At 44.2% G+C, this 24239-nt stretch overlaps 3 long non-coding RNA genes across 3 annotated transcripts; all 3 read left to right on the top strand.

The window, feature by feature from the left end:
* Window positions 1-3331: 3331 nt before the first annotated feature.
* On the top strand, window positions 3332-5069 carry LOC310752007. The gene is made up of 2 exons (XR_014542783.1): window positions 3332-3373; window positions 4381-5069. It is a non-coding gene; the product is annotated as an uncharacterized lncRNA (long non-coding RNA).
* A 4728-nt stretch (window positions 5070-9797) lies between these two features.
* On the top strand, window positions 9798-12386 carry LOC310751600. The gene is made up of 2 exons (XR_014542627.1): window positions 9798-9843; window positions 11778-12386. It is a non-coding gene; the product is annotated as an uncharacterized lncRNA (long non-coding RNA).
* Window positions 12387-16671: 4285 nt separating this feature from the next.
* LOC310750946 lies at window positions 16672-18055 on the top strand. Its single transcript, XR_014542356.1, has 2 exons — window positions 16672-16807; window positions 17905-18055. It is a non-coding gene; the product is annotated as an uncharacterized lncRNA (long non-coding RNA).
* The last annotated feature ends 6184 nt before the right edge of the window (window positions 18056-24239 follow it).

A 24239-nucleotide genomic window follows, 5' to 3' on the forward strand; every position in this document is an offset into this window, starting at 1 on the left:
ATGACTTTCGAAACTGTATGCATGTATGTTTACAGTGCTGTCTCCAACTAATTACAAGAACAAGCATTCAGAATGGACCTGCAGGAATTAATGAACCTAAGTTTGTCATATCCATCAGCCTCAATGAATCAACTCAGAGTAGGGCTCACATAGGATGTAACCCTACTTTTTTATAACAATCTCAAAACAGCTTTCAAAAATAAGGTGGAAGAGGCATCAAAATTCATTGCAACTTTCAGAAGAAAGCAACCCATAAATGATAATGGGACAGTAACACACACACAATCTATTCATTTATACTGATTGATCCATCAATATAGGGTTGGATCTAAAGTAGACCTGCTGAAGTGAATGAACCTGTGGTAGCTATTAACCTCAGTGGGTCTACTCTGAGTAAGACAAATGTTGGTTATAACCCATGGATAGATGATAGATAGATAGATGATAGATAGATGATAGATAGATAGATAGATAGATAGATAGATAGATAGATATAGATAGATAGATAGATAGATAGATAGATAGATGATAGATAGATAGATAGATAGATAGATGATAGATAGATAGATAGATAGAGATAGATAGATAGATAGATAGATAGATAGATAGATAGAGATATAGATGATAGATAGATAGATAGATAGATAGATAGATAGATAGATAGATGATAGATAGATAGATGTAGATAGCGCTGCATCCAATGTTATCCCTATTCATGTTATTTGGGCAATTCTATGTACGCTTTCCTCTAACCTAAACATTTTTGTTTACTTTTATTGTTTGTTGGAGACCCACACCACAAAATCCCAACATTCCATTTACATCTTGTGTCATCAAATCCTTGAATTGTAGAGTTGGGAGGTATTCCAAGGGTCATCTAGTCCAATCCCTTGCAGTACAGGAATTACATCTCAAGAATCCCTGACCTCCAATGAAGGAGAATGCACCACCATCAAGAAAGGCAAAGTGTGTAGGTTCACATTACAATGGAATCCAACCCTCATTTCACCAGGATCCCAGAGAGAGCAGACTGAACTGGGTCTGGCTTGTAAAAGCTGAAATGAAAGAAGATAGGGCAGTCAGTCAAAGGCAGATAACCGGTGACCAAAGGAACGTATCTTTACACACGTTACACACTTCCTTTCGCTTTGGAAGTGAGGCATCGGCCAAGAATGGCTAATTTCTTTTTTATTAAAGACCAGGCTACCCACTGTTTGACACATATTGAGACTCAACCCCTATCATTAAAAGCAAATATTTTCCTATCGGGGATAATTAAAAGGTCACATTCCACTGAGAACACTATAATTCACATGCCGTACCAGGATGTACATAGAAAGCTGCGTTTGGCACCAGGATGTTAGGTTTGGTGACTATCATGGCCAGCTGGGCTCCATGTGCCTGAAAAATCATAATAACTTAAATGTGGAATGTTCCTGGCTGTCCTTAACCACTTTGGGCTGTATCAAACTAAGTCCCACTTAAGTGGACTATAACCAGCCAAGACCCATTGAAAGTAATGGACCTGTTAGCCATGGGCATCAATTTCAATGGATCTGCTCTGAGTAGGACTAACATTAGATACAACCCTCTGTTCTTTGTTCCATTATCATTCAGTAAGCACAGCTGATTCTGCCCTCTTACATATGAGTGGTGCGGCTTTGGCTAAATATGCGCAGCGTCTGGTTGCTGGATCAGGCCAGCAGCCCATCTAGCTCAGCATCCTGTTCTCTCAGTGACTAAACTTTTTGCCTCTTCATCTGCATGGAAAGAGTCCAGTGGTTACCTTAATGATTCATTTCAAGAGGGACTTGCCCCCCACAGCAGTGCAGCACTCTCCCAGCCAGCCTTCAGCCAACCTGCCCAAGATGGATCTCTGTCTGTTTTCTCCCTTCTTTCTCCCAGCTGCAAAGACTCTCTTTTCCTGACACACACCCCATCAAACACAAACCCCATCACTATGGGAACCTCTGTCAACCCAGGCCCAAAAATTCTTCTCAAATGGACCATCACACCTTTTTTACAGACCATGGCTTAGAAAAGAGGCTTAGCCTGTCTATTTTCTTTTCAACCTTAGTTATCTAGTCCTTGCTTTAAAATGTTTACAAGAGGGGGAGACGGACTTCCTCTTTGCGCCTTCCCCGCTCGTGCCGAATCAAAAAAGGAGATTTTTAATATCCAATTTCCGTAATACTCACGGGTTGTTACTTTTAGTCCAAATTTCAAAGGAAGAAGTCAGCGCTCTCCAACCATGGCATGCGGCTTCGCTTCGCGGAAACGGGTAAACAGCTCTCAGCTCCGCGCCACTCACCCCCGGTATGTTCCGGAGCCTTTAAAAAGGCTCCTTTGCAGCGGGGGGGGGGGGGACGCAAATGGAGCCCGTCGAGCCTTCAGTTCACAGGCTTCCCCGCCTGTGATTTTTTTCGGGTCCCCGCTTCGCCGTAGTGGTAGAACCCTAGCTCCACGAAGCAGATTTCCTCCGGAGATCGGAGGAAATCCGCCATTACCGTTGCTGGCGCTGACCGGAAGTCTCTTAGCCTGTCTATTTTCTACAGGCCTGCAATCTTCCCTTCAATACAGTTATAGACGCTTCAGGTTACAGACGCTTCAGGTTACAGACTCAGTTAACCCAGAAATAATACCTCAGGTTAAGAACTTTGCTTCAGGATGAGAACAGAAATTGTGCAGCGGCAGTGGGAGGTCCCATTAGCTAAAGTGGTACTCCAGTTTAAGAACAGTTTCAGATTAAGAACGGACCTCCAGAACAAATTAAGTTCTTAACCTGAGGTACCACTGTACTCCAAAGAATAAACCCCCCACTATTTATTAATTTCTAGGGTTTAGGGGGGTCCCCCCAAATCTACAATAATACAATTGAAACTTAGAGCCTTCAGTGTAATTTCTTCTTCTGAATACCTAAAATTGATATGAAATACCATACAATGGAATTCCCATTAAGTGCGAAAGAAATGATGAATGAGATTTTTTTCCATGTGTGTGTAAAAAGCATGGCTTTGGGTTCATGAATTCTGTTAAGCAGGTCTATAGATACAAACATTATTGCCCTGAATTCTTTTAGCACCGCTGGCTGGATTAAGGACCACCCTGTTATTAAGTTAATAACCCAGCTGAAGACGTAGAATGGCAATGATGACTAGTGGCCCGGTCAAGTACCACATGGCAGAAAATAGCACATGGTCTTGTTAGGGATGTGCACACTAATGGCTAATAAGAGTTTACCATTTGGGGAGGGGGTGCCTCATTTCCTCTGGAAACATACCAAGGCGCTGTATAAAAGGTCCACAGCCCCAGACCTCTTCATTCAACCACTGGGTTCCTCAACCTTACAACTCTTCATCTACCACCAAACAAGGTAAGCTGTGCTTCTAAATGGATTGTGTATTTGAGAGACACACACACAGTGTGTGTGTGTATACAATGCTCAGAGTAGACCCAATGAAGTGAATGGATATGGCCATCTTTGGTCCATTAATTTCAACAGGTCTACTCTGAATGTAACTTGGGTATAGTTAAGTTGTATACACCCCTTTAACTAAACACCTCTGCATATTATAGCATTTCTATTCTGTTCTAAGTTCTGAGCTGACGTCTGTAGCAAAGGCTTACCTCGATTATGAATCAGAGAAACAAACCTGATCCCATCTCATCCCATTTTTAAATTCACCACTTAAGTCCCATTCTGCAAGTGCTTCTAGCATTTTAAATAAGGGGGACAGGTGTTTTGCTTCACAGAGAAGTTTGGGAGCACACCCTCCTCCCATGATATCTGATAGCTCACAAATGCTCACAAACACCTGTTTGTCCTTTTGAGTTATGACTCTTTTAATCTGCTCCTTCTAATGTTATCTTTTTCTAGCATGCCACTTTACTGCATTTTTATTGTCAGTTGCCAGGTGGATGGAATTATGGAAATATTACTATTGAAACATCCAAAAATACCTACCCTGTTAAGAATGTACAAAATGATGAAATAATAATAATAATAATAATAATAATAATCATCATCATCATCATCATCAGAATAGACCTACAACTAATACTGTCACTGGACGACATTAAGAAATTTCTGGAGCTCTGATCAGTGCCAAATGGGTGGGTCTAGCAGCCATTTGGGTTTCCCACAATGCACTGGAATGACACTTCATCGGGTGCACTGGGTGAACGTAAAACAGTGGCTAGAATAGGAAACTCGGTGCCCATAGTCCAGTAAGCCTGCCAGGCTCTACCATTCCACCAGGCTTCCCTAAACCTGGTACGAGCCCTACAGCGGTTAGCAAGTGTCAGTTCCGATTAGTCAACCCACCATGGTGCAAATGTATTTCCTCCTCTTCATCACAAACATAATTTCACCTGTTTCAGCCTACCTTCCACGCTCAAAGATGGGTTGCTGTGGCTGTGGCTCCAATTCAAGCTGTGGACCGAACGTCATTTGCATCCCCTGTGGTGGCGGTTGTGGCTGCGGTTGTGGCTGCGGTTGCGGCTGCTGTTGCTGCCCTTGCTGTTGCTGCTGCCCCAGCTGCTGCTGCAGCAGCCCCTGCTGCTGCTGTCCGTGCTGCTGCTGCTGCCCCAGCTGCTGCGGTTCCAGCGGTGGATGCTGTGTCTACTACATTGGGTCTTCTAATGGCTCTTCAAGCTGTTGTGGTTGCTGCTGATACTTCGGACATTCCACCCAGGCTGCAATAACAGCACAATCTTCCCAGCATCCCAAATTACACCAGCAGCATCGGCATCCTTCGGAAGACTTGTCGGACGACCTCCTCTTCTCTTCTTGACCAAGCCGGAAACCCTAGAGATTTTCCTCTGTATGTTTATTATAGCACTCTGATTCTCTCGTTCCCTTTAATTTCTTTGGAAGATTTTCCCCATCCATGGAGAAGCTCTAATGTGTAAAGGAAGCATGATGATGGTGTAGAATTAGATGAGTAGGATTTCTCCTTCTCCTTTTCTCTTTCTCCTTCTCCTTCTCCTTCTCCTTCCTGAGCTGTGGAACTGCCTTGTACTTCAAACTGTTGCATAAATAAAAAATAAAACAAAACAATTATAATATATTTATTGTCTATGAGGTTTCTTGGAAATTAGCTGCTTCATGTGGCAGGGCTGTGTATTGCTAGGTGGGCATTCTACTGAGAAGGACCTTTCATGTGTCAGTGTCAGCCAGGCAGGAACCAGAGGCAATACCAGCAAGAGGGTCTCCCCTGATGATCACAGGGCCCAAGCTGGTTTATATTGGGGGAGCTGATCCTTTAGATACTCTGGCCCCAAGGCATTTAGGGCTTTATGCTATCATGCCAACACACTGAACTAGAATTTGTGGCAGCCTCTTCAGACCTTTCAGGACCGGTGACATATGGTCTCCTCACTGCCATATTTACCAACCTAGCAGCTGCGTTCTGCACTGGCTATAGACTCCAGTCCATCTCTAAGACTAGCCCCATGTAGTGGGCATTACAGTAGTCTAAGTAGGAAGTCATTAGACCATGAGGTCAAACTATTCCAGTACAGGAATGGCTGTAGAAAACTAGCCTAAACTGGACATAAGCACTCCTAGTCACAGGAGTGACTTAAGAGTCTAGGAGCAAGATGGAATCAAGAATATAGATAGAGACAATGAGAGAGAGAGAAAGAGAGATCTGGGTAACACAATTTGGAGTGCAAGGGTACCTATAACTGCTGGAATTTAGTAAATGAATGATAGAATTTAGATAATATTTGGAGTATTGAAGGAAAGATGACAGGTCAGTGAAAAACACAGACAAAGCTCTTCTCTAGGCCAGGGTCTCACCTAGGATAGAAGTTATTAAGAATGATAAAAGATACTAGAAGCATGTCATTAACCCATCAACAGAAACCAGAAAGGAGGCTCTGCTGGTGAGGGTAGGAGGTTGCCCAGGTGAAGGCTGGATATCAAAGAAAAATGTTGTCCTTAAAAAGAGAGAGAGATCTGGAGATAGGGGACAAGCAGACAGATGTGGGGGATGTGGGGCAGTTGTTTGGAGCAGGCCAGGACTGAAGTCTCAATGTGTTTGTGTGTGTGTGTGTGTGTGTGTGTGTGTGTGTACACACACACTCCATCAAAACCATATCCATCTTCTACTTCTCCCCTAAATCTTTGTATGGAGGTCATTTCCATTCCCATGTGACCCTCTGCTTCCTTCCATCTGATTATTTCTTGATCCAGTCCTGCCAACTTTTCACCAATTTGGTCTGGGGCCTCTACATATTCCCTATTTCCATTTTCTACCTGATATTCCTCTGGTTCATTCCCCCCCCCCCATCATCGTCTGGCTCCCCGCCCCCATCTTCATCAAACACTGATCTGATCATTTTTAATTGTTCAGCCATGTGGACTATAGCCACCAGGTCATCACAGCCAGTGGTAGATCACCAAATGAGTCTAGACACAAGCTCATCATGATTGACCCCCTTGTCCTTCAGTGCTTTATCAGCGGACATGTATGTAGATCAGAAATATAGAGGGAGAAAATCAGAAGGCATTGGACACCTTAAGAAGTGGTACAGAACTTAATATCCTCACCTCTAAGGCTCTAAAGAAGATTCTTAATGCATTGGTCCTGCTTTAGAAAGAAGACCACCTAAATAATAAGATCCCAAATCTGGGTCAAATAGAATTTCAGCAAGTTTCCTATGTTAGGAAAATCAATCTTTGGCATTACAGCAGGTTTGGGGGAACATCTGGTACTCCATAAGTTGTTGAACTATGGTTCCCATGATTCCAGGCTATTGGCCTTGCTCGTTGGGGCTGATGGGAGATGTAGTTCAGCAACATTGAGGATCACGAATGTTACTATATATCTGCCAGCTCTTCCACCTTAACTTTGTACATTATACACTTTTTGCCAAAGGTACTGTACATTGTCTTCTTTAATGAAAATATACTGTAATTGTTAGAAAGAGCCTGGAGGAGTTGGTTTCGCTTCCCCACTCCTCTGCATGCAGCTGCTGGGTGACCTTGGGCTAGTCACACTTTTCTGAAGTCTCTCAGCTTCACTCACCTCACAGAGTGTTTGTTGTGGGGGAGGAAGGGAAAGGAGAATGTTAGCTGCTTTGAGACTCCTTAAAAGATAAAGGTAAAGGACCCCTGACAGTTAAGTCCAGTCGTGAACAACTCTGGGGTTGCAGCGCTCATCTCGCTTTACAGGCCGAGGGAGCTGGCGTTGGTCCGCAGACAGTTTTTCTGGGTCATGTTGCCAGCATGACTAAGCTGCTTCTGGTGCAATGGAACACCAAAACCAGAGCAGCGCATGGAAACGCCCTTTACCTTCCCACCGGAGCGGTACCTATTTATCTACTTGCACTTTTTGGTGTGCTTTCGAACTGCTAGGTTGGCAGGAGCAGGGACAGAGCAACAGGAGCTCACCCCATCACTGGGATTCGAATCGCTGACCTTCTGATCGGCAAGCCCAAGAGGCTCAGTGGTTTAGACCACAGCTCCGCCCGCGTCCCTTGACTCCTTAGGATAGTGAGTTTGGATTTGATATCCTGCTTTATCACTATCCCACTGACACTCCTTAGGGTAGTGATAAAGCAGGATATCAAATCCAAACTCTTCTTATTCTTCTTCTACATGCAATGTAATTCACATGAACTGAGCCAGCAATAGTGAATCAGATATTTTTGGGTGCAACAGGTGTTGCCTTGGGTTCGTGGATTCTGTTAAGCATGTCTATCGATATAAACATTCCCCATAATCCTATTAGCGTCCTCCAGTTAAACTGCGGATAATAGAGCTATTAGGTTTAAGGTAAAGGTAAAGGGACTCCTGACCATAAGGTCCAGAGCTATTAGGTTTACTGATGCTTTTAAAGACATAGTGTGGAAATGTTGACCATGAGCCAGATCAAGGTTTTTGCAGCTGACAATGGTACATCATTTGAATAGAGATGGGTACTTCAATGGATAATAAAAATAATTATTAATAATTTTTTATTTATATCCCGCCCTCCCCAGCCAAAGCCGGGCTCAGAGCGGCTAACAACAAGTAAAAATAGCACAGTGTACATAAAATCACAGAGTCAATTAATTAAAATACATTCTAAAATCAAATCAGAATCAAATTAATGGCAACCATTGGGCTAGAGTTCTGTGACGACTACCAAAGGAGGGGGTCAGGTTGTGTCTTGGCCAACGGCCTGGTGGAACAGCTCCATCTTGCAGGCCCTGCGGAAAGATGTCAAGTCCCGCAGGGCCTAGTCTCTTGTGACAGAGCATTCCACCAGATGGGGGCCATGGCTGAAAAAGCCCTGGCTCTGGTCGAGGCCAGCCTAACCTCCCTGTGGCCCTGTGAAGAGTTTACCTCTTTTCTTTTTTTTTTTTTTGGCAGTAATGAGTGGTGGTATTCTGCCTGCAAATTTCATCCACTTTGAAAGGGGGAAAATATAGCTATTTCCCCAATAGTTAAAGTCAGGCGATGAAGCAGATCCTGAAACTTGAATGGCCATCCTTGAAGAAACGCACTGTGACATTGGGCACGACTCATGCTTTCAGAAGCAACAACATTGCTTGCAAATGATATCCTTACCTGCTTTAAAAGGAACTTAGGGACGCATTCCTTCTATTTTTTTCCCCTGGGGATGGAGGCTTTTACAGCAAAAAAACCACCTGCCCCTGTTTCACTTTAACTTATTAAGCTTTTTCCATTCTGAAGAGGCTAGTAACCTTCAAGTGTTATCAGTCTTTGTTGAAAGGGCCAGGAAAGTTATAGCCATTTAAGATGTCATCAGTGGTGGTGGGGATGAAAATGGTTCATATTAATTCCCCCCAGCGGGTGGGTGCTCATAAAAATTGAGGTACCAATACTCAAAACTTGATAAAAGTGTGATGGGTGCCAGCTAATAATAATAATAATAATAATAATAATAATAATAATAATAATAAATTTTATTTATACCCCACCCTCCCCAGCCACGACGGGGCTCTGGGCGGCTCACACCAGGTATAAAAACAATTGATTGAAATACAACATAAAAACAAGATTAAAATACGACATTAAAACATTAAAATGAAGCCTCATTTCAGTAGGAACTCAAATCAAAAACTCTAAAAGCTAGAGATGGGGGAGACAAAAAACTCAATTTTTAATGCATCACTTCCACTATGAAAAAAAACTGTATTATGAGGTTCCAAATCTGAGGTGAAGAGAATTTCAGAAGGATTTCCATGTTTGGAAATACTGTGTTTGGTGCTAGACTTTGATGTCCATGATTGTTACGACTGCTAACACTTCCACACTGCCATTGTTAAAGACTAGATCTTCCTTGCCAAAGGCAGCTTCTCTCCCTTAATAACAATGCAGTTGGCACTAAGAGCTTACTGTGTCCATTTGTGTTGTTTTTCTCTGCATGTAGAAAATGGATATATGATATCATACAATGGAACTCACACTTAATGGGCCAACAGTGATGAATCGGATGTTTCTAGTAGAAGAAGCATGGCCTTGGGTTCATGGATTTTGTTAAGCTGGTCCATGGATGCCAGCATTCTTGTCCATAATCTTCTCAGTACCCTCTGGCCAGATCAAGGACTGTTATTAGGTTTAAGCATATTTTAGGTTATTAGGTTTAAGACATGGAGTGGAAATGACGAATAAGAGCCAGGTCAAGCGCTGTGCAGGTGATAATGGCACATTGTCCCGGCAGGGATGGATTCTTTGATGGCTAATGAAGAGTTTACCATTTTTGCCATGATGCCTCACTTCCTCCGGAAAAACAACAGAGATGTATAAAAGGCCCACCACCTGAGACTTCTCCATTCAATCACTGGGTTTCTGAACCTCTTACACCTCTCCATCTACTACTGAACAAAGTAAGTTGTAGTACTTTCTATCTGGGATATTTTTTTCTGGTGTTGGACCTACTCTGAGTAGACCTATTGAAATTAATGGATGTGGCTAACTCTTTTGGTTGGTTATGTCCTTTTAACTGAACTGATCTGCATATGATTCTATTTATATTCACCTGTAATTTATGACCTTACTTTGTAAATCCCTCCCTATTGACCCTGTACCCTCTCCAGCACCTGCTTAAATAATTTTTGTTCTGTCAAGGCTATTCAGACATGTAGATTTTGACATGCTTCAATCCTTTTTTTTACTGTTAATTTCAATTATGTTTAAATGCGTTTAATTATTTTTAACCATTTTTACTGATAATTTTAATTTTTCTAGTAAACAGCTTAGAGGTTTCATTACCACCAAGCAGGATAGAAATCTTGCTAACTAAATAAGCAACTTACAAATCAGATCAACAGGGCTGGTCTCATCTCACTTCATATTAACATCTGAATATAATGCCCTACCATAGATGCCTCCATTATCTCAAATGAGATGGACTCTAACTGGAGGAGAGGGTGGGCTTTGGGAGTTTATGTCTTCTGCTTAGGTAATCTACTCAATGAAGATTCTTGCATGGCCTCCCTCTTGCTATCTTCCATGGGCTTTTATTCTTTCTACGTTTTGAGTTACTGGCTGCTGCTTTTAGTATCGCAGTCTTGGGGTTTGCCATTTTGTTCCGTTTGTCTGGCGGATAGCGAGGTGGACTGAAGAAGCATTTTAGAAATGTTTTAACAACCATGAATATGATCAGTATCAAGGACCGTGCAAGATTCTCTGAAAACCTTACACGGGTTGAGAATAGGTCTACTATTTATCATAATCCTGAGCAGTGCTGGATTTACATACAAGCTTAACAAGCTATAGGTTAAGGCCTTACTCTCTTGGGGCCCCCAAAAAAATTTAAAGGGGAAAAAACTGGATGTCCATTTCCAAAATATAAGATAAAAAATAAAAATAAAACCTACACACAGCAAAAGTTTTTTGTGCTGTGTAGGCTCCTATTTGTTATGTGCAAATGGCTTTGATACCTATCAAGTCCATAAATTACCATATAGCATATATTCAAGACAAAAAACAGTGACAATTTGTTGTTGACAAAGGAGAGCTGGACATATAAAGGGCCTCATTACCTTCAGTAGCTTAGGGCCTCATGCAGCCTAAATCTGGTCCTGACCCTGAGTTCCCATTAAAACTTTTCTGGAGCTCCAGTCAGTGCCAAGTGGCTGGGTCTAGGAGCCATTTTGATTTCCCACAATGCTTTGGAACAGCACTACATCAGAAGCATTTGGGGAACTTAAAAATTATGTGTCTCCTTGGAACACTGCTGCCCATTGCCAGGTAAGTCTGCCAAGCCCCACCAATGGCACTGTTGGCATGCAACCAAGGAAATAGGGGCAATTGGCAGGCCCCCAGCTGGCTCCATCCCACTGGCCAGTGTGCCGGGCGATCTCCAGTCTTTGGCATGAATCTGTGACTCGAGCTTCAGAAGCTAGAGCACGCTACTCAGCAGAGATAACGCTACGCAACAGAAGTGGCAGGAGAGGCTGTTTGAGCATATTTACAAGAAGTTTATTCAGCATACATCAGGACAAAAGGAAACATGTCTGATCTCCCTCGTGTCCAAAGCAAAACAGCATAAGCAAAAGCTATACACAAAATGGAAGTTCCCAGCAAGCTGTGCTGGAATGTAAACAGACGTGTGGATTGTCACACGTCTGTTCTTAAGGTGGAACAGAATATCCCAACAGCACTAACACCCCCCCCCCGGGGGTATCTTAAACCTGGAATAAGCCCTACACAAGTCAGCAAGTGGCAGTTCTCAATGGTTAGTCCACTAAATTGTGAACATCATTTCTCCTCTACATCACACACACACTAAACGTAATGCATATTTCATCTGTTTCAGCCTACCTTCCACTCACAATGATGGGTTGCTGTGGCTGTGGCTCCAATTCAAATAGTGGACCCAACATCATCTGCATCCCCTGTGGTGGCGGTTGCGGCTGTGGTTGCGGTTGCGGCTGCGGCTGCGGCTGTTGCTGCCACCCCTGCTGCTGCTCCCAGTGCTGCGGTTCTGGAGGGTGCCGCATCATCTACATCAAGAATAACAACTCTTCTTCCGGCTGTGGTTGCTGTTGTTGATACTTCAGACGTCCCACTCAGCCTGCAATAACAACACGATCTTCTCCAACATCCAGAATAATATCCACACCATCAACCTCCTTTTGAAGACCTGTCGGGTCACCTCCACCTCTTCTCTTTGCCAAGTGGGAAACCCTAAAGCTTTTGCACCTGTCACTTACAATAAGCTGCAAATTTGCTTCCCTTCCCTTTAATCTCTTCAGAAGAGGTCCTCCAAGAAGACCTAAGAAGCAAAAGAGGCATGACTACTGCGTAGAATTAAATGGGTAGGGTTTCACCACAATATTCCCCCCATTTGCTGGGCTGCAGAACTGCCTTCTGCTTTCAACTCTTGCATCAATGAAAATAAAATAAAATATATGCTATAATATAATGATTGTCTCTGAAGCTTCTTGAAAATTAGGTACAGTGGTACTGTGGTACCTCGGGTTAAGAACTTAATTCGTTCCAGAAGTCCATTCTTAACCTGAAACTGTTCTTAACCTGAAGCACCACTTTAGCTAATGGGGTCTCGCGTGCCGCCGGAGCACAATTTCTGTTCTCATCCTGAAGCAAAGTTCTTAACCTGAGGTACTATTTCTGGGTTAGCGGAGTCTGTAACCTGAAGCGTCTGTAACCTGAAGCGTATGTAACCCAAGGCACCACTGTATTGTATGTTATAAGGTTGTCTAGCAACTCCAATGGCTTATCTAACACCATCTCTAAGGCATCTAAGCCAGGAGTCATCATTGATTCTACACTGATTCATGATCAGAGGCAGTGATGCTTCTGAATACCACTTGGTAGAAACCACAGAAAGGGAGAGTACTTCTATGCTCAGTTTCGGTTTTCCGGTTTCCTATAGGCATATGGTTGGCCTCTATGAAAAGAAGATGCTGAACTAGATGCATCACTAGCCTGACTCTCCTCATGTTCTTATCATCTTCGGATTACATCCTGTACGCAGGTTGGGGAAATGTTTCCTTTCCTCTGTCCAGAATCTATTGGCCATGAATCTCAGTTGGCCTACCAATATCTTCTATAGTGCTGAGAGATCATTACTAGCACAATTTTTTTGGAAATATGAGACAGGGGGCTGATATACACACACAGAACCTGAAGACGACAAAGCTTCATATCTCACATGTGAGTCCAGAAATGCTATTGTTTAGTTTGCGGAACACTCTGTACTCATCTATTGAAAAGTGGAACATATTTGGGTTCTTTCTATTTTCTGGAAGTGAACAGGACTGGGATGAAGAAATCGAGGAAATGTTTCCTCTGAGCTTCCAGTTCAGGCATAGCCAACCTCGGCCCTCCAGATGTTTTGGGACTACAACTACCATGATCCCTAGCTAACAGGACCAGTGGTCAGGGATGATGGGAATTGTAGTTCCAAGACATCTGGAGGGCCGAGGTTGCCTATGCCTGTTTCAGTTCATTGCTGTTTTTCAATTCCTCAAATTAAAGGCACGTTTCTCGGTTATTTAATATTTGCATAGGAAAAAGTCCTGCTGAATCAAGTCAAAGGTCCATTATAGTCCAGCATCTGTGGCCAAGATGTTCTTGGGGAGTCAAAATATAGATCCTAAAAGCAGCAGCTCCCAACCCCTACATATGATTCCCAAAACTAGTATTCAGAGGCATACTGCCTCTTTCCCCCCACAAAGATTTTTTTTCAAAGTTTCCTCAATACAATAAAATAGCATCTAGAAGAAATAGAATCAAAATAGAGCATTTGACTGCAGTATTCTGTTATCTCAATGCATGTCCGTGGAAAAACACTGTAGGGCCAGAGCCAATACCCTCACAGCTGCCTTCCCCTGTACCTCAGTGCTTTAGCAGTGCATAATGTGCTATTTCATAGCAAGTGGGAGACTGTGAAATGCAAGACCTCAAGCCAGGGTGTTGGCCTTTTAAGAATCTGAAGTCTCCACTAGGGGGCAGAGCCTAGAGGAGGTAGTCTCTAGGCAGAGGCTTGACAGAACTCAGACTGCTCTCTGACTCTGTTGGAGCAACTTACTCACTTGGAGCTACCTGGCACCCAAGGGAGCTGCTTTTTGGAAGATTCACGACAGATAAAGGAAAGCACATCTTCATACACTGAGTAGTTAAACTATGGGACTCACTCCTGCAAGAGGCAGTGACCACCATTGTGATAGGAATTTTGAGGTCTTACATATATGTTAAATGTTCATAAGTGTGCCAACCAAGCACATACATAGATCAGCACAGGAAGACCGACCTGGAACCATTTTGATTCCCAAACTGTCCCAAACTGACCAAATGTTTCTCTGCAAGGTCAAAGGAAAATGGAAAAGCCTCCCCATTGTCTTTTCCTTCACAAATCCTGTCTTAAGGGTATGTCTGTGTTTGAATAGGGTGTGAGCCTGTGACCTGGCCCAGGAACTAAGTATTTATCATTACAAAAGACTGGCCAGGCTACCCAGGAAATCCAATCAAGTAACCTGCCAGACAGGAGATAAACAAGGACAGGAGAAAAACAACATTCAAATTTCTGTTTTAGACCGCCTTTTCTGTGATGCAGGTGTGATGTATCTGAGGGGTGGTCTTAGGTTACACCCCTTCTGTGATGTATGTATGATGTATGGAGGGGTGGTTTTGAGCTCCAGGGCAGGGAATTTAAAATGTCTATATAAGGGCAGGCAGACCTTTGTTCTGGGTCGTCCTCCTTTCCTGTGTGTGAGGGGAGCATCCTGTTGCAACAGATCAATAAAAATCAAGCTTACTAGCTGTTTTGCTTCTCAATATTCTCTGGTTGGCCTCTGTTATTTTCTCCTACCAATAGGGAACCTATGTAAGGACTCTATATGGGCTCTTGGATACCCCATAAGGGAAAAGGGTAATTTTTGTTTACAACACCACCAACTTGGGTAGCTTTAAAAGAGAAATGGAGGGGGGAATCATGGGGGATAAAGCTATCAATGGATACTGGACACAATGGCTATACTCTGCCTTCATAGTTGGAGGTAGTAATGTCTTTGAATATGAGTTGTTGCAAACCACAGGAAGGCACAGGGATCTTGTGCTTGAGTCCATCTTGAGGGTTCCTGTTACGTACTGAGCTGAATCCTAGAACAATAGGATCCAGAATGCAGCAGTCTGATTGGTCCACAGGAGCCACCCAGTCCAGCTCCAGGTGGAAGTGAATCAGCAGGAGCAGGAGCAGCCAATCAGGCTTCTGAAGGAGGTGAATCCACAACCTGATTGGCCTACAGGAGCAGCTCGGAATTAGCCAGTCACGCGTGGCCCATTGTGTAAATAATATATATATAGCCAGACGTTTTGGGGAAAGTTTCATCCATTGCTACTATGAGCTGAATAAAGAGCATGAAATTCACACTCGACTCTGAGTATATTTCAGTTCCCCATAAGGATCTGGCTGGACACTGTGAGAAACAGGATTCTAGACTAGATGGGTCATTGGCTTGATCCAGCAGGGCTCTTCATATATGTTCCTGGGACTTCTGACCTGCGTGGTTTCCTTGATCTACAATAAAGAATTAAAGTATGCACATTTTCATCCATTTCAGCCTCTGTGTATTCCTTAAAGACATCGAAAGAGTAGATGGACTGTTCCAATGTTTCCAACATTAGTTTGTTCTCTGACCATGTTCCTGATATCTAAGTGTTTAGTCAGTCATATGAGAGGGACTCAGTGTGCATAGTACTTTATGTACATAGGCAGTGCTTTTTTTCTTCCTAAAAAAATTGTTTAGGGGGTACTCTCATTTTGACTCCAAAAAAATCACCATTATATAGTTCAAATCGGGGAAAATAAATACAGTAAATGGACAAAAGTACAAAGATTCACAAGATGTATGCGTCCCCCTGCGTCCGCGTCCCCCCAGAAAAAGCACTGTACATAAGGACTTGTGTAGAGGAACCTACCTGTTATCAAATGCTATTGTAAATTAAAATTGGCATCTTGGAAACATACCAACAGCCGGTGCACTTGGCAAAACAGGAATAGCATTTATTTATTTTTAAATAAAACATGGGCGTATTTACTTACAATAGGTTATTATAGCCTTGTTCAGCTAATACAGATAATCAGATTAGAACAGGGTTGGACTGCTTTATACTCATAGTTCAGAGGAAAACTGGAACACTCTCATATACTTGCAGTGCTCCAAATCCTCAGTGCCCATGCATGCACATATATTTATATGTACATGAGCACTTGTCTAAAGTCAAGAAATATCAATTTCCATCCCAGAGGTTTAACTTGATGGATAGCAGCCACAAAGACCATATCCTATTCTGGATAACACCCCACTCCTAAACAGGGAATGCACCATAACTCAGTGGTAGAACATCTGTTTTACAGGTAGAAGGTATCAGATCCCCTGCCTTAAACCATGAAGAGACACCACCAGTCGGTACAGATAGTATTGAGCTATGTAGACCATTCCTCTCCTGCTCAAGGAAACATCTTTATGCCATATGTTTGTTTTATCACTGCCAGCTTGATGACACGCTATCATTCCTTTGTCATACTCCTATAAGTGCTTTCAGCTGCGATTTCAAAATAACCAGGGCACCAAGCCAATGGAGCATTAATCACTCACAATAAATAAATGCCTAGTCGATGAGAGATATGGATTAAGCAGGGGAATACCAATTGGAATGGAGGAATACAGAAGGATGTCAGCACTACGTCAGGAATCAGCTGGTGTTTAGAGATGCCTCACTTCCCCTGGGATGGGTCGGTGGCACTGTATAAAATAGGAGAGGGTTCTTTACTCCTTCACTGGAACTTGTTCTTCTAAGGAACTACCGCTGCTGAACAAGGTAAGGTGTTTATTATTATTCATGCAAGATGTGGCAGGGTATGAGGGAAGTTGGATATTTGTACTCCCCCCCCCCCTCCAAATTCAGCAATTATTCTGTGTTGGGATGGACAGAATTTGAAACTATCCATTAGAGATAGGCATGGAGACACCCTTCTAAAACAACATTGGGTCCATGTTCTTCCATATACTTGCTGCTTGGTGACTCATCCCAAAGAATCTGACAGAAAATAGACAGAATTGCTTTATTGATTCTTTACGTTTGTATCCTATCATTCCTCCAGGGAGCTCAAGGTTCACACAAGTTCTCTGGAGAGATTTAGGCTGAAAGAGAGTGATAGGCCAAGGGACTGACCCCCTACCCAGTGAACTTCATGATGACCAAGTGGGAATTTGAACCATGGTTTCCTGGGTCCTAGTCCAACACTTTAACCACTAAGCTACAATGGCTGTAGATTTTGTCTTCAATGCCAGACCAGTGTAGCAAATAGGGAGTGGGAGGACAATAGCTGCAGGTGTTGAATAGGTTCAAGGTGTTCATCAATGTATTATCTTTGCCAAGTCTTAAGGTGGGGAGGTAGTCTGGATGTGTCCAAGTTTTCTCAGTCTTTGGGAAAGAGGGGATTGTCTACCGACTGGCAGAAGCTTGCCTAGATCTCAAGCAGAGGTTTCTCCCAGTTCAAACTGAAGATGTCAGGAATTGAAACTGGGACCTTCTGCATGCAAAACAGATGCTGTGTCATTGAACTATGGCTGTTCTCCAAGACATAGAACTGGTGATTGAGGGGTGTTGAAGAATCATTCAGAGACTGGTGGATCACACAGAGCACTAGCAGGATCCTGATGAGTCTAATTCCAGTCTATATATCAAGTCTACGTGCAGCCCATCACCCTGATTGCATGGCCCCTAGATTCATGACACAAAGCTGACTGTTTTTTGCAATCCCAGTCAAGGAGCAAAGACTAACATCTCATGAGCTCATGGTGGGTCATGATAGGAGACCTACTGGTGGCCAGTATAGAAGCCTGATCTAAACAATATGTTTTGAAAAGTGTTGTGTGGTTTCTCCTCCAACCATCTCTCTGTCTCCTTTACAGGTTCACCCTTCTACTCTTTAAAAATGAGTTGCTGCTGTTGTGGAGGTCGTGGCTGCTGCTGTTGCAACCAACGTAGGCCAAGAGTGGTCTACTATGTCAGGAGGCAGGTCCCCGTTTCATCCAGCTGTTGTGGCCGCCGATATTCTTATGTCCCTTCACGAAGTTGCTGCTCTCGTGGATCTCAGCTCCCCATCCAGCAGTGCTGCCCACCAGGGAAGAGATGCTAAATAAATCTCTGCTGGCATTGAGAAACGCTGGAAGTCTCCATCTCAACAGCTGGGTGGAGAAACCCCATCATGGAGAACCCCGATTTGAAAACCTGTTTGTTCACCTCTTGCAATCGCATGTTGCTGAGTTAAATGCCTGAAACCTTCCTCATCACTATGATCACCTCCTCTGCTCAACTGAACAATTTCCATTTGCTTTATTCCTTGGAACGAATTGCTGAATTAGTTTCTAACAATTGAATGAGAGGCGATACCATGCTTTTGAGCCACATGGTGTGCAAAGCAAACATTAAAAAAATATATGTGAAATTAAATAAGTTCTCATTGTCTTAATACTTCACCCCCACATGATCACCTCTTGTCTGCAAACTACATCTCAGATCCTTTTAACAATCCAGGATTTCTGGAAGGACAGAAATAAAGACATGTAGATATATTTCTGTCTGTCTCTTTCCCCTCCCTGGGAGAGGAGGGGGAGGAATGGTGTGTTCTTCTTTCACGTTGGGAAGAATCGCCGATTGGAGACCTCCCTTGATCCTGCCGGGAGTCGCAGACAGGAGGTCACAAGGATTCAAGCCGGGCGCCTGGAGGGTGGCCAAATTCCTCTGATATATGGCTTGATATCAACAATGTATTTATTTAAGAATCACAGAGACATGGAAAGTGCAACCACTCGAAAGATGGCGTTGCTCCAACTGGGCTGCTCCCCACTCCCTTCTTAACAACAGCACTTCTCCTTACGGTGGCTGCCAGGGGTCAATTGTCCCTGACTCTTTTGCTCTTGCACTTTCAATGCATGCAGGAAAGGCCAGATTTAGGTTTGATGAGGCCCTAAGCTACTGAAGGTAATGGGGCCCTTTATATGTCCAGCTGTCCTTTGTCAACAACAGATTGTCACTGTTTTTTTGTATTGAATATATACTATATGGTAATTTATGGACCTATAGGTATCTAAGGGACGCGGGTGGCGCTGTGGGTAAAACCTCAGCACCTAGGACTTGCCGATCGCATGGTCAGCGGTTCGAATCCCCGCGGTGGGATGCGCTCCCGTCGTTCGGTCCCAGCGCCTGCCAACCTAGCAGTTCGAAAGCACCTCTGGGTGCAAGTAGATAAATAGGGACCGCTTACCAGCGGGAAGGTAAACGGCGTTCCGTGTGCTGTGCTGGCTCGCCAGATGCAGCTTGTCACGCTGGCCACGTGACCCGGAAGTGTCTGCGGACAGCGCTGGCTCCCGGCCTATAGAGTGAGATGAGCGCACAACCCTAGAGTCTGGCAAGACTGGCCCGAACGGGCAGGGGTACCTTTACCTTTTTATAGGTATCTAAAACCATTTGCACATGTTGCCATGCAACCAGTCCATGCAGAATGTAGGCACCCTATATATAGAAATGAGCAAACCTGAGATATTTGAGGGAGCAGGCTAGCAGGCGAGGCCCACGACTTACACCGTAGGAGCCTACAAAACACAAAACACGGTTGCTATATGTAGGTTTTATTTTATTTGTTTTTTAATCTTATATTTTGAAAATGTACATCCAGGTTTTTTCCCCCTTTAATTTTTTTGGGGGCCCCCAAGAGAGTGGGGCCCTAAGCTATAGCTTGTTTAGCTTATACGTAAATCCAGAACTGCACGCCGGGTTCTGGGAGAAGTGGGGTCAGGAAGACTTTCCAGTGCTAACATGTCAGCTGGCTGTTCTGGCTCTGTCTCCCTTCTCCCTTCTCCCAACACCTCCCAACTCTTCTCTTCACCTGTCTCTGAGCTGTGACCCTTCTCAAACCACTGCTGTAAATCAATACGATTTTCCCCTTCTCAGGAAGGTTCAAGAAGAGGGGGAGGGTGGTCTCCACCATTCCTCCTCAGTTCTGTCCTCCTCAGTTCAGCCCCTGACAACAGGCTTCTTTGAGGGGAAAAGGTTATAGCAGGCATAGGCAAACTCAGCCCTCCAGATGTTTTGGGACTACAACTCCCATCATCCCTGACTTCTGGTCCTAGGGAGGATGGGAGTTGTATTCACAAAACACCTGGAGGGCCGAGTTTGCCTATGCCTGGGTTATAGTTTAAAATTGTAAAATATTGCTTTGGATGTATAGTGCAGATGGGACCTAAAAGTCACCTGCCAGGTCTTTCAGCTTCTATATGTAAACTTGGGGTTGGTGGATGCCATTTTGTCCATCACAAGGCACAGAGGTAAACAATGAAGCATGTTCCCATAGGCCACCAACATGGATGGCTTTAAAAGAGGATTAGAAAGATTCATGGAGGATAAGGCTATCTCAATGGTCGAAGGCAGCAATGCTTATGAATGCCAGAGAGTGCTCCTGTGCTTGGTTCCTTGTGGGCTCCATTTTGAGGCATCTGGGTGGCCATTTTGAGAGGAAGATTCCCCCATGGGATGGAAGAACTGTAGCTCAGTGGTAGAACAGCTCTTTTGCATGCAGAAGGACACAGGTTCAGTCCCCAGAGAGCAGCCGCCAGTCAGTGTGCATCTTATAATGAAATGCCTCCGTACAAAATGGCTTGAGAATTGGAATTGTCAGTATTTTCTTCTTCTTAAATAACTGAAGGAAGGGGGGATATTGAGGCAGTTTTGAACCAGTAATCATTTGAATCTACTTTTCCTCAGCCCACAAGGTAAACCATCAGCCTTCCACCAAACTGGGCAGTGGGAGAGGGGGTGTGTGTGTGTGTGTGTGTGTGTGTGTGTGAAAGAGAGAGACCTTTCAGCCAAAAACAAACAAAACAAAAACAAAACAAAAACCAAAATTCTGCACAGAAATTTATAGGGAAAATAATTGCCCCATCTTTGAAGGGGAATTTATGTGAGGTTCAGAGTGTTTTCATGAGGTAATTTTGAGGGGAATATCTGGGAAAGAATAAGAACAAATGCTTGGGCTAAGAAATTGCCAATAAGGAATTGGTGCATTAGATTTCCACTGAGGGAAAAGAGAAGTGGAGTTTACCTCATCAGGCTCTTTGCAGTCAAGTGGCTTCTAGAACTGGAGGGGAAGGAACGTAAGAGCAAAGATGTCTCCTTGTATCCCTGGTTGTGCATACAGAAAATCGTAATGAATAAAAAAGGCAGACTCAGGAGTATGGTAGCTTTCATGATTTTTTAATTTTTATTATTGCTGCACATGTAGTTGGAGAAAGCATGCAACCCTAGAACACCAAGAGGAAACTCAAAACACCATCTATGCTACATACAATAGGCTTGGTACATGCAATAGGCTCCTTTGCTGATGAGAAGGCTATTGAAGGAATAATAGGAAACAAAAAAGAAGGAGATTCGAAGTAGTGACTGAAGGAGCCTAGTGAGAAGCTTCAGGCAATTCATCCTTTGTAATCAAGTAACCCAGCAGCCTTAACAACCAATGCTGTTGGTCGCTATTCCGGTTGTTGCATCGACTGCTTCTGGACTTTGTTTGACTCTGGACAGTCCTTTAGCACTTCTTGGTGCCACAACCTTTAGTGGTACAGCAGGGGGCACAGCATGTCTGGCTGCAGCAGGGAGAGCAGCAAGATTTGCAACTGCTGCATGGGGAGCAACAAGACTGGCCACAGCAGGACTGACCACAGCAGGGGGAGCAACAGGACTGGCCACAACAGGACTGGCCACAGCAGGGAGCACAGCAAGACTGGCCACAGCAGGACTGACCACAGCAAGGGGAGCAGCAAGACTGGCCACAGCAGGACTGACCACAGCAGGGGGAGCAGCAAGACTGGCCACAGCAGGGGGAGCAGCAAGACTGGCCACAGCAGGGGGAGCAGCAGGACTGACCACAGCAGGACTGGCCACAGCAGGGGGAGCAGCAAGACTGGCCACAACAGGACTGACCACAGCAGGGGGAGCAGCAAGACTGGCCACAACAGGACTGGCCACAGCAGGGGGAGCAGCAGGACTGGCCACAGCAGGGCACAGGGCAGCACAGGAGAGCTGTCCCGCAGGATGAAGAGCAGCAATCGTTACAGCCCATCTTTTGTGGAGTGAAGGCAAAGCTGAAAGAGAACCAAAAGGATACATTCTCTCTCTCTCTCTCACCGTCCCTTGTAGGGGCTGCCACCTCTGCTCACCCCACTCACCAACCCAGCTGTTAATTTCCCTTCCCTCACATTTGGCCAATTCATCCTCCCTTTACACGAAAACCCCTCCCCTTAAATCTACCCCCTCTACTACCCCCTCAAAGCTCATCCCAACCCCAACCCTATTTATCTGAAGAAGGAAGAGGCTTCGGAAAGTGGTTTGCCAAACCGCTCTCTGAAGCACCTCCCACTCTGCTTTAAACAATGCAGTCTACGCCACAACGTTTTGTTGTATCTAGCTTGTTGTGCAAAGTAGAATATAGGAATGCAGTAGAGGGATGGAAACATAGGGTGCTGTCTTATGCTGAGACAGACCATCATTCCACTGAGCTCAGTATTGTCTGCACTGCCGGATAGCATCTCTCCAGGGTTTCATAACTGGGGTCAATTCCCAGCCCTACTTGGAGATACCGAAGACTGAACCTAGAATCTTCAACATGCAAAGCACATACTCTACCACTGAGCTTCGGTCCTTCCAGGCAGTTAATGGGCTGAGCGGAGAGTTCAGAACTCACTTACACTAGATTATCACATTGTGAAGGAAGGACTCCAATTCTGTCAAAGGTTCTTCCCACTTCCTCGCTTTTAAAATACAAAAGAATCAGTGGAACTTACCAGTTGTGGTAGACTGTGAAGTCAATGAGGTAATGTGAGTGAAGGACAGAGGGATGGGAGTCCTTTTATGCAGGTCCACAAGCCCATCCCCAAGGAAGTGAGGCAACGTAAAAGCATGCCCAGTTCTTCCTTGGCCATCCAAGCGCATTGCTATCCGCTGTGCCATCATCCGGTCTGTAATCCTTCTTGGGATCTTGTTGTATTTGTGATGAACAAAGTATATTTGGGGCCTATTATTTAACTTAGGTTCAGCTAATAACACTGTAATTTCCCCATGTGTCTAAGAGGCACTCAAAGGATTAATGTAATAGAAAGAATATCTAGCATGGTGGACATTTCACTCAGTGACAACAGACTCTGATTCATGAGCCGGAAGGTCTTATCCCACTGGAGATGCATGCGCAAAATGTCATCCCCCTCCCATTAGGAGATTCATGTGACTTTTCAGGTAAGTTATACTTATTGAGGAAATATGACACCCAGCAAAGTCAAGTTGCCAGTGTACATGGGGGACAGTGACAATATTTAAATAATCCTGATCTATGGTATTGATGGATGCGGGCGGCACTGTGGTCTGAACCACAGAGCTTAGGGCTTGCCGATCAGAAGGTTGGCAGTTCAAATCCCCGTGATGGGGTGAGCTCCCGTTGCTCGGTCCCAACTCCTGCCAACCTAGCAGTTCGAAAGCACGTCAAAGTGCAAGTAGATAAATAGGTACCACTCCAGTGGGAAGGTGAATGGCATTTCCGTGCGCTGCTCTGGTTCACCAGAAGCGGCTTAGTCATGCTGGCCACATGACCCGGAAGCTGTACACGAGCTCCCTCGGCCAGCAAAGCAAGATGAGCGCCGCAACCCCAGAGTTGTCTGCGACTGGACCTAACAGTCAGGGGGTCCCTTTACCTTTACTAGATATATCCATGAAGGATCAGGTTGTCAATTTCTGCTAACGTTGATGACTATGTTCTCCTTACACTGTAAGTATGCCTGTGAAAGCCATTTATTGGGGAACCTAATTGGATAGAATTGCTGTTCCATTCATATTCTGTTTTGCTTGCCAATTTCCCCAGAGGCCTTTGGTTTACCACCATGAGAAGAAGATGCTGGACTAGATTTATCCAGCAACGCTTTTCTTGTGTAACTTGCAACTTTGCTTATGAAACTTTCCATGCTTGTAATGTGGGAGATTACCGATTACTGTTCGTCAACCTAGCATAGTACTATGAACTGAAACACTTCCTAAAACTCTTAGTCCCATTTCCTGTTCATCTCCAGGACTTGGGCAGGGGAAATTTGGCTGAAATCCAACTAAGTTCTATTCAGCATAGACTCAGTGAAATACGTAATTCATTCCCACGAACTTCAGTGTAGGATTAGCAGTGGATACAACCCATAATAAATAACAACAACATATG

This window comes from Podarcis filfolensis (genome assembly GCF_964270895.1).
Source record: "Podarcis filfolensis genome assembly, chromosome: 16".
Taxonomy (NCBI): domain Eukaryota; kingdom Metazoa; phylum Chordata; class Lepidosauria; order Squamata; family Lacertidae; genus Podarcis; species Podarcis filfolensis.